This window comes from Protopterus annectens, chromosome 7.part0 (assembly GCF_019279795.1).
Source record: "Protopterus annectens isolate FY-2018-M chromosome 7.part0, PAN1.0, whole genome shotgun sequence".
NCBI lineage: Eukaryota > Metazoa > Chordata > Ceratodontiformes > Protopteridae > Protopterus > Protopterus annectens.
Genome location: NC_056739.1, coordinates 1156961787 through 1156978553, shown reverse-complemented (window position 1 = coordinate 1156978553; position 16767 = coordinate 1156961787). Strand labels below are relative to the sequence as shown.

General features: G+C 46.2%; 1 protein-coding gene across 5 annotated transcripts in view; it reads right to left on the bottom strand.

The window, feature by feature from the left end:
• Positions 1–16767, bottom strand: part of HERC1 (HECT and RLD domain containing E3 ubiquitin protein ligase family member 1) — a 3987333-nt gene that overhangs the window by 2885347 nt on the left and 1085219 nt on the right. The gene's annotated exons all lie outside the window — the stretch shown is intronic.

Below are 16767 nucleotides of genomic sequence, written 5' to 3'. Positions count from 1 at the left end.
GAATGAATTGAGCCTGGAGATGCAGATTCAAATTTAGAGCTGTGTCCCATAAACCCATAGCTAGTCTGCAAAGGGGGTATGAATGAGAACCCCCCTGCTTGTTGATGTACCACATGACCGTGGTGTTGTCTGTGCGAATTAGCAGAGGCCCTGGTTGTAAAAGGTTTTTGAAGGCTAAAAGGGCATATTGAACTGCCAACATTTCCTTCAGATTGATGTGCCAGTGAAGATGGTCCTTTGTCCAGGTTCCCTGCTGGCAATTGTCTAGAAAGTGTGCTCCCCAAGCAAAATCCGAGGCGTCCGTGGTTAGGATTTGAGTAGGCTGAGGGAGACGAAAAGACTTTCCTTCGTTTAACGTGCATGCCCTGGACCACCAGAGGAACTCCTTCTGGAGGCAGGGGATCAGAATATCCAGATCGTGGTAGTGCTGTGACCATACACTTTTCAGATACCATTGAAGCTTTCTCATGTGAAGCCTTGCGTTTGGAATCAACAGAATGCAGGAAGCCATGTAGCCCAGAGCCTGCAGGAATTTCCTTGCAGTGAGCTGAGATAGAGTTGCCAAGGTGTTGAAAGTAGAAGCCAGCTGAGTTTGTTTTTCTGGAGTGAGGTAGGCCCCTTGTAAGGTTGTATTTAAGAGGGCTCCCAAGAATACCATTTGTTGAGAAGGGATCAAATGTGACTTTTTTATGTTCACTGAGAATCCCAGTAGTAGGAGAAGATGTTGAACCAAGTCCAGATGTTGAAGCAGAAGATCTTTGCTGTCTGCCTGAATAAGGCAGTCGTCCAAATAGGGGTAAATCTGGATCCCCTGAAGTCTGCAGTAAGCCACTACTGGTGCCAGGCACTTGGTGAAGACTCTGGGCGCAGTAGATAAACCAAAGGGCAGAAGAGAGAATTGAAAGTGCCTCGAACCTGCCTTGAACCTGAGGAATTTCCTGCGTTCTTGTCTGATAGGGATATGCAAATAGGCTTCCTTTAAGTCCAATGTCACCATCCAGGCGTCCTGCGAGAGCATTGCAATTAGCTGTTGTAGAGTAAGCATCTTGAACTTTGGAATTTCCAAAAAGGTGTTTAACACAGAAAGGTCCAGAATAGGTCTCCATGAGTTTTGTTTTCTGGGAACCAGAAACAGCCTTGAATAAAACCCTTTTCCCATTTCCGAGAGTGGAACAGGCTCTATGGCTCTCATGGCCAGAAGAGCATCCACTTGAGATAAGGCCTCTGACCATTGAAGTTTTGGCAGATCTGGCCAACCGTGAGTCCTTGGCAAAGTGTGAAAGTGGAACTTGTAACCTTTTAAAATCACGTCCAATACCCATCTGTCCTTGGTAATATGAGTCCAATTTCTGTAAAAAAGAGACAGTTTTCCTCCGAGAGGGGCGTCCAGGTAAAGGGGTCCTGAAGCCCAACCGAGAGAGTCATTGAGTTTGCTTTCTTTGAGATTGGGATCTGTCTTCTCCCCTCCTAGGTGAAGAAGCAGTCCATTGTCTAGATCTGTAAGAGGTCTGGCCTTGACCACGACCTCTGGAGCGTCTATATCTTCCCCTTTGAGGCCTGTCAGACGTGGGAAAGGACCAATTTTTAGAGGGCCAATTCCTGGAAAATCTAGGAGGCTGAACCTGCAAGAAATCTTTTACAGTCTGCATGGACTTTGCCTTTTCTTCCATCTTTTTAATAACTTCCTCAGCCTTAGAACCAAAAAGAACATCCTGTTGTTTAGAAATAGGTTTTCCAAGAGAACTGGAAGCAAAGGAAACAAACAATTGGTTAGACTTTCTGAAATCTTTAGTCTTGTCCAAGTAAAATCGTAACTGTCTGTGCACATCCAATGAATGCAAAATCCTTTCCCCTTTATTTTGAGGATTTGGAAAGAAAGTAGGAAGGTGAATTGTCTGATTCAAAGCCACTTTCGAAATCACCTTAGGCATGAAAGTAGGATTGGTCCTCAAGGATACTCTGTCCTGATGGAAAATAAGGTATGGTTCCACAGCCATGAGAGCTTGCAACTCTGAGACCCTTCTGGCAGAGGTCAAAGCTAACAAAAGAACAGTCTTCCAGGATAGAAATTTAATATCTGAAGATGCAGCAGGCTCAAAAGGAGGCAAAGTAAGTTTTTCTAAAACATAATTAAGATCCCAGGCAGGGACAGGAGGGGTCCTTGGAGGCCGCAAATTTTTAGCCCCTCTCAAGAATTGCTTCACCAAAGGATGTGAAAAAACAGGAGGATCAGAACTGAAATGCGCAGAGATAGCAGAAGCATGAATCTTAATGGAAGAAAAGGAAAGTCCCTTAGATAAAAGTTCCGAAAGGTAAAGCAAAATAGAGGAGAGATCAGGAACCTGAGGATCAGAGCCTCGGTCCTGCATCCAAATAGAAAACCTCTTCCATTTAGAGGCATAAGATTTCCTAGTGCTAGGCCGTCTAGCTTCCAAAAGAACATCCAAAACTTGTTTGGGAAGACTAGCGGAAATCAAATTTCTTTGAAGAGCCAAGCTGCCAAGCAAAGGGTCTTGAGATTGGAATGTAGTAACTGACCCTGATGCTGGGACAGAAGCAAAGGGTTCAGTGGAAGAATCCAAGGAGGCCCCGAGAACAGGAGCTTTAAGGTTGGATACCAAAACTGTCGAGGCCAATTTGGAGCAATCAAGATGAGGAACTTGGGCTTGTCCTGCTTTATCTTCAGTAGTACCCGAGGCAGTAGAGGAAGAGGAGGGAAGGCATATGCTGACAGGCTTCTCCAGCTGAATGACAGGGCATCCACTCTCCATGCTGTTTTGTGGAAGGACCTGGTGCAAAAGCGAGGCAGCTGATGATTGAGATGGGATGCAAACAGATCTATCTGGGGACATCCCCAAACTGCAGTAATCCTGTTGAACAAGTTGGTGTCTAGCATCCATTCGTGAGGATCTGAAATGTTTCTGCTCAGGCTGTCTGCTAAGAGATTCTGTTTCCCTGGAATGAATTGAGCCTGGAGATGCAGATTCAAATTTAGAGCTGTGTCCCATAAACCCATAGCTAGTCTGCAAAGGGGTATGAATGAGAACCCCTGCTTGTTGATGTACCACATGACCGTGGTGTTGTCTGTCAATTAGCAGAGGCCCTGGTTGTAAAAGGTTTTGAAGGCTAAAGGGCATACTGAACTGCCAACATTTCCTTCAGATTGATGTGCCAGTGAAGATGGTCCTTTGTCCAGGTTCCCTGCTGGCAATTGTCTAGAAAGTGTGCTCCCCAAGCATAATCCGAGGCGTCCGTGGTTAGGATTTGAGTAGGCTGAGGGAGACGAAAAGGCTTTCCTTCGTTTAACGTGCATGCCCTGGACCACCAGAGGAACTCCTTCTGGAGGCAGGGGATCAGAGGAATCAGAATATCCAGATCGTGGTAGTGCTGTGACCATACACTTTTCAGATACCATTGAAGCTTTCTCATGTGAAGCCTTGCGTTTGGAATCAACAGAATGCAGGAAGCCATGTAGCCCAGAGCCTGCAGGAATTTCCTTGCAGTGAGCTGAGATAGAGTTGCCAAGGTGTTGAAAGTAGAAGCCAGCTGAGTTTGTTTTTCTGGAGTGAGGTAGGCCCTTTGTAAGGTTGTATTTAAGAGGGCTCCCAAGAATACCATTTGTTGAGAAGGGATCAAATGTGACTTTTTATGTTCACTGAGAATCCCAGTAGTAGGAGAAGACGTTGAACAAAGTCCAGATGTTGAAGCAGAAGATCTTTGCTGTCTGCCTGAATAAGGCAGTCGTCCAAATAGGGTAAATCTGGATCCCCTGAAGTCTGCAGTAAGCCACTACTGGTGCCAGGCACTTGGTGAAGACTCTGGGCAGTAGATAAACCAAAGGGCAGAACAGAGAATTGAAAGTGCCTCGAACCTGCCTTGAACCTGAGGAATTTCCTGCGTTCTTGTCTGATAGGGATATGCAAATAGGCTTCCTTTAAGTCCAATGTCACCATCCAGGTCCTGCGAGAGCATTGGAATTAGCTGTTGTAGTAAGCATCTTGAACTTTGGAATTTCCAAAAGGTGTTTAACACAGAAAGGTCCAGAATAGGTCTCCATGAGTTTTGTTTTCTGGGAACCAGAAACAGCCTTGAATAAAACCCTTTTCCGAGAGTGGAACAGGCTCTATGGCTCTCATGGCCAGAAGAGCATCCACTTGAGATAAGGCCTCTGACCATTGAAGTTTTGGCAGATCTGGCCAACCGTGAGTCCTTGGCAAAGTGTGAAAGTGGAACTTGTAACCTTTTAAAATCACGTCCAATACCCATCTGTCCTGGGTAATATGAGTCCAATTTCTGTAAAAAGACAGTTTTCCTCCGAGGGCGTCCAGGTAAAGGGGTCCTGAAGCCCAACCGAGAGAGTCATTGAGTTTGCTTTCTTTGAGATTGGGATCTGTCTTCTCCCCTCCTAGGTGAAGAAGCAGTCCATTGTCTAGATCTGTAAGAGGTCTGGCCTTGACCACGACCTCTGGAGCGTCTATATCTTCCCCTTTGAGGCCTGTCAGGCGTGGGAAAGGACCAATTTTAGAGGGCCAATTCCTGGAAAATCTAGGAGGCTGAACCTGCAAGAAATCTTTTAAAGTCTGCATGGACTTTGCCTTTTCTTCCATCTTTTAATAACTTCCTCAGCCTTAGAACCAAAAGAACATCCTGTTGAACAGGGGCATCTAATAACTTAGCCTTAACCTGTTCAGGTAAACTTTGTTCAAGCCAGGCATGTCTCCTAATCACAGTACCAGAGGCAGCAGCCCTGCAGGAAGCATCCAAAGCATCAAAACCACAATGTAAGCTATGCTTGTTAACCTGTTCAGTAGCATGCAAAACATCCTGAAGTTCCTTATCCTCTGCACAAGCAGGAAGGGAAGCAAGCTTTTGCTTTAAAACAGACAAAAGAAATTGCTGATATTTAAACATATGAAACTGGCAATTTAAAGCCCTTACAGACAGGGTAGCAGAAGTATATACCTTTTTCCCCACCTGTCTAAAGCACGAGAATCCTTCTCAGAGGGAATAGGATTTTTAGAAGTAGCAACCTTAGCAGCCTTAGAGCCCTGAGAAATAGTTTCAGGATCTGCAGAAGGGTTTTAAATAAAAATAAATGAGAGTCAGGAACCCTATAAAATCTATCAGGCTTTGAAGGAGCAGGAGGCATGGAATCAGGATTCAAATTAGCCTCAGAAAAAGCATCATCTACAATGTCCAAGACAGGAGGAATAGCTAAAGGCCTATGCTGAGGAAGAAGAAGAAATTCTCTAAGCCTCTTTTTGGAAGCAGAATATTCCTGTCCTTCCCAATGAAAATGTTCCCTCATCTCATGCAAGGTTTCCCCAAAAGAAAAATCCTCAGGCGGAGAGGCCGAGGGCAAAGAATCCTCATAAGGGGGAAAGGAATAATCCTGATCAGAGGAAGAAACAGAAGATACAGAAGCCTGGTCAGAGGAATCCAGAGTAACATCCTGTCGAGGCCTTTTTTCAGGAGGGGGGTGAGAACCCCTAATCATTGTAAGCAAATCTTCAGCCATCCTCAATAATTGTTTTTGTGTCTTGGGAGTGGATTCAGAAGCAGCTTGAGCTGGTACTTTAGACTTAGTAGGAGTCTTTGTCTTTGCCTTTGCCTTTGAAATAGTGATGTGAGTAGGCCTGAAAACCCCCTCAGAAGCCGGTACCTGCAGAGCGGTTCCGGACCCATCTGAAGGAGCGACGTCCGAAGGTCCTGCAGCAGTTAAAATAGTGGGCCTCGATGGCTCCCCATGGGAGTCCGTATCGGCCATCGATTCAGAAGTGGCGGACGACAGGGGCTGCAAAAGCGCCTCACTGACGACAGCCGAACCGGACGCTGGCTCCAGCTGCAACGAGTCCTGTTTGGACCTCGGAGGCCTGTCTTTGTCTTTGCACTTCTTTTGAACTCCGGTAGCATCCGACGACATTCTATAATTGATGCGTCTGCCAAAATAATTTAAAGCCCAATCGTACCTGCGCTTGATAGTACGAGAGTTGAACCTGGCACAGAACCGACAACAAGAAACGTCATGGTCAGGGCCTAAGCAAGGTAGACAGTAAGAGTGGAAATCTTTATGAGGTATTTGTTTCCCACACGCTATACAATTATTAACTTTTTCTGACATCGGAGGAACAAGAAAAGATTCCCAACGGGTACTTAGCTTTGAGAAGAGAAGTAACAACTTCGGACCGACAACAACCAAATACGCTGTTCGAAAATCGCCAACCAACGTTTTGCGAGCTGCTTTCCACCGCACGGCAAGAAAGACTGGAGAAGATGGCGTCGGCTGAGGGCTATGTACCAAGGCGTCCTGACGTCAGGATACTAGCTTATACAGCCGACGCCGGACCCAGACTTTGGGATTCTGGCCGACCTCGGGCTGCCTGCCGGCAGGAGCACCCTACAGTTATGACTGCAACAGTGAAACACGAAGAACATCTTAAGTTACCCACTTTCATATCTAACTGCTTAGTGCACACTGCAGTGTTTAGGATACACCATTTTTTTTCATCTTACCTTTAAGCATTTATTGCAAGCCCACCAGTTACTGGAGAGCCCACATTCTGCCTCTCAGTAGTCATGTTGGGATAAGTGCTTCTGTTTTCTTCTGGGGAGAGATGGAGTACAGTGACATTATTTCCTGGAGACTGCTGATCACCAGAAAGCTTAATAACTGCTTTATAGGTGACAGCTTGGAATATGTGCTTATATTCTGATCCTGGTGAGAGCAGGAGCAGAGTGCATTGATTCCTGACTATTTCTGGTTGAAGAGTGAGCGTCTGTGCTTATTGTACCTGAGGCATCTACCAGAAAAAGGCTACAAGCCTGCTTGCATCATCTGGGACAAGACTGTGGATCATCAAACAGGCTGTGGCCGGCTTCTCTTCTTGGGACTGATGCTAACATTTTGCTTCTCGTGAGAGAAGCAGCAAAGGATTATTATATCTCAACAGAGTGAAGCTGTGGTGAGACCAGCATTAGTAGTAGCCAGGCAGTGGCCATTCATACGACTCCCCTCTTTTCATCATTCTTGACAAGCTAATTCTTTGTTTTCACTAAGTACTGCTTGATTTGTTTCTAACTTCAGAATATCTGCCTAAATACATCATTCTTAAAGTTTCATGGCCTCTGTATTAGTTTCCCCTCAAGTGTTTGCCAGTGCTCTGTACAGACTCAGACACCCTGAGTGCCATTTCTCCGGTAAAAGCACAATTTAAATTTCTCCAAATCCTAGTTGCACACAGGACAACTAGTTTGCAGTGATAAGCATTGGCCGCATAGTTGCTAACCGGATACTCCTGACAGTGATTGATATTTTTTCTCCAACAGTGTAATCAATAAAAAAGGGTCTGTTGCCATGGATATGAACTTTCCAACCATCTTCGTTACCGGCCGGGTGGATATGGGCATCCTGAGGCAATATAGAAATTGCCGCATGTTTACTGACACCCAGTTAATTCTCAAACAAACTGATATGGTATGTGGGTGATGTATTTACATAACGCCACTGGAGGCAAAGCTCTTACATAAAAGTACTCCTAATGGCAATAAGGTTGCCAGTAGTACACATGCTGCACCCATAATGCACAATTCAAAGCAGACATATAGACTCATATATACTGAGGTACTTGCATGTAATCTTCCTAAACATAAAGACCTCCTAGATAAAGTACACATAAGAAATAACCTCAGCAGCCCCAAACACACACTTTCAAAACAATTAACACATACAGTTACATATCATGGAGCCTCTACCTCTAAGCCCATAAGGCAAGTCACCACACAATCCAACACTTTAGTCATTGGAGACTCCATCATGAGACTCACTGATGTCCCTCTCACCAGACTGAGTAAGGAGAAAGTTACAGTCAGTTGCTTATCAGGGGCTAGGATCCGCCACATTACGCATGCACTCAGGTCACTGGACCAAAATTACCAATATGACTCAGTCATAGTCCACGTGGGAGTAAATGACCTGATGTAGCTCCCTAGACTACATGAAGACAAACATCCTAGAGCTCTAGGAATATGTGTCTCAGGCTGGTATAAGCCTAGCATTGAGCAGCATTTTACCTGCTCCAAGAACGATGCCACAATATGAACAAAAGATGATTAACTTTAATAACTGGCTTAGTTTCTGGTGTCATTCTAAGGAGGTGCAATGTTTGTCAGCATGGAAGGAGATGGTCAACCGACCATGCTGTTTTGCCTGGGATGGTCTGCACCTCTCCACTCTAGGCTTTCAAATATTAGCTAAAACATTGTCTTCCCCCATAGTGCCTTTTTTAGGCAATGCCAAACTGAAAGTACTTCATAGTGCCTTTTTTAGCCAATGCCAAACTGAAAGTACTTCCAACATAGCAAATCAAAACCAAGAAAATCTAAAGGTATTAATACTCAATGCTAGGACCCTAAACAAAAAACTACACTCCCTGGAAGCTCTCTTTACTTTAGAGAATGCTGATGTCTGTGTGGTCTCTGAGATGTGGTTTAAAGCCGTGGCCAGCACACCAACAATGCGAGGTTATAATGCCTTCCACACATTTAGACCAGCTACTTCACAAGCAGGAAAAAGAAGTTATGTCCTTACCATAACGTTCCATGTGGAGTGTTCATCTCACCTTGGTTATTACACATGGGTTCGGAGCCGATCCTCGGCTCCGTGCCGGCCGACTGCAAGCTCTGCATCGAGAAGAAGCTCGAGGACATCTAATACCCACAATCCCCCTCTGCCTTTACCTCAGATCTAGTTTGCAAGCAAACCAGACATAAAAGCACACATGCCAAACTATATACATAAAAGTACATATATACAAACATACCAAGGGTATGATAGTAACACTAATACTGCAACAGCAGAAGGAGAATACTCCAGACCAGGCACCAAATCGAGCGTTCTTCCTAAGGGTGGGAAGGGTGGGGTGTAATAACCAAGGCGAGATGAACACTCCACATGGAGCGTTATGGTAAGGACATAACTTCTTTATGTGAGAGTGTTCAATCTCGCCTTTGTTCTTACACATGGGTAGCGTCCTAGCTCCATGATCCTGAGGAACTCAAGGGAGAACGTTCTTGAGCACAGTGGAACCAAAGGTTGCCCTATCCCTAGAAACCCTGTCCACTTTGTAATGAGAGATAAATGTATGTGGTTTAGCCCAAGTAGCAGCCGCTCAAATAGTGTCTAGTGGTAGCGAGCTGCGTGAGCCAAAGATGTAGAAACTGATCTGGTGGAATGTCCTTTGGGTTTTGCTGATAATGTTTGATCAGAGGTGTCATAAACATATGTGATACAGTCAGTTAGCCATTTAGAAAGAGTTCGTTTCGTAACTGCAAGACCTTTTCTGCTGTCAGCAAAGGCTAGAAATAGTTGATCAGATTTCCTGTGATCTTTTGTTCTATCCAAATAAAATCTGAGTTGTCTATGGACGTCCAGTTTGTGCAACATATACTCCAATTTATTAGAGTGGTTCTTAAAGAAGGTGGGTAATTCAATGGACTGATTAATATTACTAGAAGAACAAACTTTGGGGAGAAAGGATGGATTAGTGCGTAGGGATACTCTGTCAGAATGAAATATTAAATAAGGATGTTTGACAGAAAGGGCCTGAAGCTCAGACACTCGTCTAGCAGATGTAATGGCCACTAGAAATAAAGTTTTCCATGACAAAAATTTCAATGTGCAACTTGAGGCTGGTTCAAAGGGTGGCAACATCAATTTAGAGAGCAACAGGTTCAAATTCCACGGTGATGTAGGACTTCTGACTGGTGGTCTGATATGAAAAGAACCTTTTAAAAAGGCTTTACAAAGTCTGTGAGCCATAATAGGCGCACCACATTCCTCTACATGATAGTTAGAAATGGCAGCTAACTGTACGCTTAAAGTAGCCGGGGAAGCTCCTTCATGAAATAGTTCAGTCAAGAACTCTAAAACCTTATTTAGCGGAGCTATAACAGGGTCCAAATGATGTGACTCTGCCCAAAAGACAAAACGTTTCCACTTACTGGTGTAAGTCTTTGTAGTGGAAACTTTATGAGAAGCTACTAAAATATCTTGAACCGCCGATGTAAGGGGAACCGACCTGGCTAGAAAGGGAAGCGGACCAGCCAAGCTGCTAGATGGAGAGATTCTAGAGATGGGTGAGGAACTCCTGACGAGTGAGTCAGTAGATCTGGCTCTGGGTCCAGCATCCAAGGTCCCCGAATGCGGTGATGCAATAGAAAGGGGAACCAAATTTGACGAGGCCAGAACGGAGCAATGAGAATAATAGTCCTCTGAAGGTTGTTGGCTTTCTGTAGAAACTTTGCAATCAGGGGAATGGATGAAAAGCATATAGGAGACCCGGGGCCAATCGTGCACCAGCGTCCTGGGGACTTCCCTGGAGGGTAATAGGGCAAAGTAGCTCCTGCATTTGGCGTTCATTGGAGATGCAAACAGATCGCAGGTAGGCTGGCCCCATTTGCGAAAAATCCTTCTCGCAACTGACTGTTTGAGGGACCACTCGTGAGGCAATAGTATTGCCCTGCTCAGCCTGTCGGCTATGACATTGGATGACCCCGGGATGTGCGTTGCGATCAGAAAGCGACCGTGGACTCTGCCCATTGCCAAATTCTCATGGCCTCTGCATAGTTGGTAAGACCTGGTTCCCCCTTGCTTGTTTATGTACCAGACTACAGACATGTTGTCTGTCTGAACTGCAATGGTCCCTGGAGGAAGAAGGGGAGCAAAGTGTTGCAACGCCAAAAACACTGCCCTCAACTCCAGAACATTGATATGCAGATTGTACTCCAGATTGGTCCATTCGCCTTGGACTGTCTGTCCCTGAAAGATGCCCCCCCACCCTATCAGGGAAGCGTCCGTGGTTATCGTCGCTGACGGTGCGGGTAGCACAAATGGTCTTCCGCTGGATAGGTTGCAAGTCTGTAACCACCACATTAGGTGTGATTTGCATGTTTTCGTTATCAATATTTCGTGAGTCAGTGGAAGTTGTTGGAATGACCATTGTGCAAACAGAAGCCATTGCAGCACTCTCATGTGCAGTCTTCCCAATGGTATCGCAATAAGAGAAGCTGCCATGAGACCCAAGACTTTCAGAACAATTTTTGCCGGTGACTTTCTGGACGATAGCAGAAGGGAAATGTTGATTTGAAGTGCTACTATTCTTTCTGTAGGAAGTTTTAGAACTAAATGGTGCGTATCTAATTCCGCTCCTATGAATAAGATATGCTGTGATGGCTGTAGCAAGGATTTTTGAAATTTACTGAAATTCCAAGGTGTGTACAAAGTTGTAGGGTGTAATCCCTGGCTTGTATCAGTTGACGCCTGGTGGTGGCAGACAGGAGCCAGTCGTCCAGATACGGAAACACCTGGAATCCTAGGCGCCTCAGATGAGACGCTACCACTGCCATGCATTTGGTGAAGACCCTGGGGGCTGTAGTCAGACCAAAGGGCAGGGCTCGAAACTGATAGTGTCTGGCTCCCAGCCGGCTGCGCAAATGATCCCTGGACGCCCTGGCCATTTTAATGTGGTAGTATGCGTCCTTCAGATCTATCGAGCACATCCAGTGGTCCTTCCGTAAGAATGGAAGGATCGATTGAAGCGTGACCATTCGGAACTTTTCCTTCTTGACAAAGGTGTTGAGATGGCTTAGGTCCAGAATCGGCCTCCAGTCCCCTGTTTTCTTTGGAACTAAAAAGAACCTTGAGTAAGTTCCGAATCCTATTTGGTCCGCTGGGACTGGTTGGATGACTCTTTTTTCTAGCAGCTTTGAAATTTCTGTAGCTGCTGGGTCTCGCAGATGGGGTGGTACATCTGGGAGTTTTCTCTTTGGAACGGGTGTGGATAGAAATGGGATTTTGTAACCTCTGGTAACAATGCTTTTTACCCAATTGTCTGAAGAAAGGTTTTGCCAGGCCTGAGGGTATAAAGCTAAGCGACCCCCGACTGCCTCCAGAGCAGGACAGTCGGGCCTCCTCTCAGGAGTGCTGAAAAGGTTTGCCAGGGAGGTTATCCCTGTCACCTTGGTTTTGCGGACCCCCTCTGCCGCCAGGGCGGCGTCTTCCACCTCTGCCCCCCCTTCTGCCTCTAGAGGGGGCATCACCCTGTGTGTTTGGGAAAGATCCTTGGGGTTTTCGAAACCACATTTTCCCACCATGTTGCCCTTTGGGGTACGGTCTGGAAGGGGTGGAAAAACGGACTCCGACAGCAGACAGAGTCTTTCCCTCCTGCTCACACCGGGTAAGGGTCTCCTTTACTTTAGGGCCAAAAAGTGTGGCTCCATCAAATGGGGCGTTAGTAAAGGAAGACTTGAAGGCTTCCGCAAACGAACATAAGCGCATCCAGGATTGCCTACGAAGAGCAATCGCTGAAGCCGCTGCCCTACTCGATCCTTCGGCTGCGTAGGATATCAGCCTCATGGACGAGTTTACAATGGATGTAAGGGTGTTGAGATGTGCTGTAACTTTCTCTGAAACAGCAGCATCTGTAGTACCCTGGAGGGTATCTCCCAACTCTTTGACTAGATCCCTCTGTAAACGTGTAAAATGAGTCAAATAGTTCAGGGAACGCAGAGAGAAAGCCGCTGAACTGAAAATGCGCTTCCCGTATCTGTCCATGGTCCTAGAATCTTTGTTAGGAGGATGGACAGATGAGGAAGACTCCGACATCTCCTTTTTCGTGGCCGCTGCCACCACCATGGCGTCTACTGGAACTCCTTTGGTGAGGTAAGCCTTGTCCTGTGGTGCCGTAATGTACTTATTTGGCTTCCTAGGGACTGGTTCCACCGTGTCAGGTGTCTCCCACGCCCTTCGAGCAATCAACTCCATTAACTCATCGAAGGGCGGAGTGACCCAGGAGGAGGAAGGGCGAGCACCAAATGCCTTCAGCAAAACTGACTCATCCTCAGAAGGGGGGAGGAATTGCCAGTCACCTCTCTGTTTTAGGATCTCCAAGATGTCAGAAAAAGAGACATCTTCTGAAGGTGACTTAGGGGACCCTTCTGACTCATCTAAGTCAGTATCAGATGTCAAGGATTCTTGTGGAGAATCCAAGTGTCTCCTCTTACACAATCTTTTCCTCGGGACATCTTCGTGGGGAGCATCCGAAGAAGCCTCCGAGGAAGAGGGGGCACCCTCCAGGGGTGGCTGAGACACTGGTGCCCGACGCTTGGATGTGGCCGTGGGTGCAGAGGAGGATAACGGTCCTTTGTGGGGAGGAGAAGCTGTTCCTGCTGATGTGGTTGTCTGGGTAGACAACACCTTCCTCATGAGGTCGAAGGCCCCCGGGTCCCGAGTCGAGGTATCTCCCGGTTCCGAAGAAATGGGAAGAATCCCCGAAACAGGAACCGAAGGCACCGACCCCGAGGACGGAACCGAGTCGATCCGCGCCGAGTCTCCGAGAGGGAGCGTCGGAACTGAAACATCGGTCCGACTCTCGGTCCCGGAACCAAGGATGGATCTTCGGCCCCGAGACTCCAGTACCGGATCGGATGGAGTTGAGGTGAACGGTGCCGACCGAGAAAAAGACGGTTCTGGCACCGAGGGCTCCACAATCATCAGTTCAGCTTCTTCCGGCTCCGAAGACTGGACAGGTCTCAGAGGAGGAACAGATGGAGATAGTGGCAGGCCTTCAAGTCTCGACATCAACTGAGAGGAAACCGAGATAAGCTTGGATAGGGCCGTATGCTCCATCAATTTCTGCACCACACGGTCCACATCGGTGTCGGAAAGGGGCCTGGAAGAACGAGTCGAAGGGATCGAAGACGGAGCCGACCTCAACAGAGTCGGTGGAGGGAGCTCCGTCACCGGTTCCAAGACTCGAGGCTCGGAAACTGCCAACAGTTGAACACTCGGCCCCGAAGTCTGTGGAACCGGTGATCTAACTTTACCCGAAGAGCTCGGAGCCGATGACTTGGGCTCCGACGTCTTCGATTCCCTCGAGGATTTGGATGCCTGGTCTGAAGCATCCAGAGCCTCCTGGAAAGAGGGTTTCAACAAACCTCTGTCCATCAGTTTCCTCGCCTATCTGTCATGACCCTCCCACTAAAAGAGTGACAAATAGAACAGTCCTCTTGTAAGTGGAGAGGGCCAAGGCAGTAGACACAGGAACTGTGGTTGTCTGTGACCGACATCTTTTGGCCACACTGGCAACGTTTGAATCCAGATTTCATTTTCTCAGACATATTGAAGTAAGAGAAAAAAGTCAAGTCCAGTAACAGTCAATCCAGAGAAAAAAAGGGTCAAATCCGGTAGATATGTCAGTCCGTTTGTCAATCCAAGTAGGGGTGGTAGGCCCCGAAAAACTCTATACCAGATATATAGTTAAACTAAGTTAACGGTACCGAGAATTTCTCTCTCTACACACACACCATACACTAACTACAATAACTAGTGTTCTTAAACAAGTTCTCTTGAAAATTTAACGAAAAGAAAGTTAAATCTTATCTGAAAACCCTCGAGCTAGCCTCCAGCGATGCGAATGCAGCAGCGGCAAACTAGATCTGGGGTAAAGGCAGAGGGGGATTGTGGGTATTAGATGTCCTCGAGCTTCTTCTCGATGCAGAGCTTGCAGTCGGCCGGCACGGAGCCGAGGATCGGCTCCGAACCCATGTGTAAGAACAAAGGCGAGATTGAACACTCTCACATCTAAAGGTGGAGGTGCCTCTGTTTACATCAAAAATAAATATACTTCAAGGCTGGTCAAACAGGACAATGCACTTGAGCTGCACCATTTTCAAATCACCATAGGCAAAATCGAATACCACTTCCTTGCAAGCTATAGGTCCCCCTGTATGACCCAGGAAAACCCATACCATGTATTTAAACTTATTAGAAAAACTAACCATCCAACCCAATACCACATTCATGGGTGACTTTAATTACCCCACTATTAACTGGGAATCCTATATGACATTAAACATGCATGCACAGATATTCCTGGATGTTGTAAACACAAACTCCCTGGACCAGATATTCAATACACCAACCAGGGGTGCAACCGTACTGGATCTGGTCCTCTCTAATATGGGAGAGTGCTGCACACCCCTATAGTAATGCCTTCCCTGGTAAGGTCAGACCAGAAAATGGTCTCCTTTGAAGTAAAATTAAAACCTGGACCCCCAGCTAAACCAGGAACATCCAGGAACTATTCTAAGGCTAACCTCCTACTATTAATTGAGAACCTGGCAAAATTTCAAGCCCCTATAAACCCCAAGAAAACTTGTGCCTATGCAGAACTGTTCACAGAAACCCTGTACAATAGGTTCATAGGTTGGTACTAGGCTATAGTCTAGCCATAATAATTCCCTGGCTATTTCTTCCCATAATATTTACAAGCATGTTAACAGCTGCATAGCGGCAGCTGTACTCACCAAGAAGAAGTACAGAACTAACTCCAAAAACAAGTCACCCTAGTAGAATCACAAAATCAATTGAACTTATAACAGGAGGAAAAAATCATGGCAAAAATTAAGAGGTGCAGCACCCTGAAGGATAAAAGCACTCTCATCAAACTAAACTCAGAGGACAAGTAAAGTCTACCAAAGCCAAATGTGAGGTAAGTTTGGCCTCCCAGGCCAAGGACAACCACAAAGCATTCTTTAGCTATGTCTGCAACCTCAAAGGCAATACACAATTGTGTGCAGAGCTCATTGTAAATGCAGCCACCTATACTGAGCCAGAAGATAAATAAAACCTCCTGGCTGATAAATTTAACTCCAACTTTACTCTGCTCTCCCCCTCATCCTCAGGAAATATTACCAAATATAACTCCTCCTACTACTATCAATAGGGAACAGGTCCTTAATGCTCTCTCAAAGGCCAAGAACACTGCATCAATGGGCCCACACAATATCCCAGGATGCCTTCTAAATAGCATGAAACATGACCTATCAGAGCCTCTGGAATTACTATTTAAATGTAGCCTCCAAACAGGCTTCGTGCCTTATGAATGGATAAAGGCAACAGTAATCCCTCTACACAAAGGTGGGCCGTCTACAGACTCTAGAAACTACAGACCCATAAGTCTCACTAGTCTTATATGTAAAGCCATGGAAAGCATTATCATGGAGATGATCAACAGAGATATAGTAAACCTCCAGACACTTCTGTGAGAAGGTCACCAAAGCAATGGGTTGAGGGCAACATCATTCACACTGCCTACCTTGACCTGGCCAAGGCATTCAACACAATACCCCACTCAGGCATTGTTGACAAACTCAAGAGGTTAGGCACAAAGCCGTATGTCACCCATTGGCTAGCCAACTGGCTCACAGATAGGACCCAGGAAGTTAGACCTGGGGAGTCCACCTCTACAAAGAGGCCAGTTACAAGTGGAGTCCCTCAGGCATCAATCCTTGGACCGCTCCTTTGTGGCATTTACTTCTCAGAAGTCAAGGCCAATGTCAGTGGTTTCTGGCTGCCTAAATTTGCAGATGATTGCAAATTAGGAGCTGTCACTGAATCTCACACTGCACAAATGTTCTCCAGGAGGGGGCTGACAGACAAAACTGGTGTCAGAGCCATGGACTAAAACTAAATGTCAAGAAATGCATAATAGTACCCTTTGGGAAGTCATTCATCCCTGGTAACAACCACACTGACAACACACCCTTTAGAGTTTACCCAGTAGTCAGGGACTTGGGGACTTAGGGACACACATAGACAGTAATCTAGCCTTTGATCATCACATGTCTACAGAGGTGAGGAAATCATTCTATATTGTGCAACTTACAAAGGTATGGTATTTAAGTCCAAGGAAGTCATTGTTCCATTGT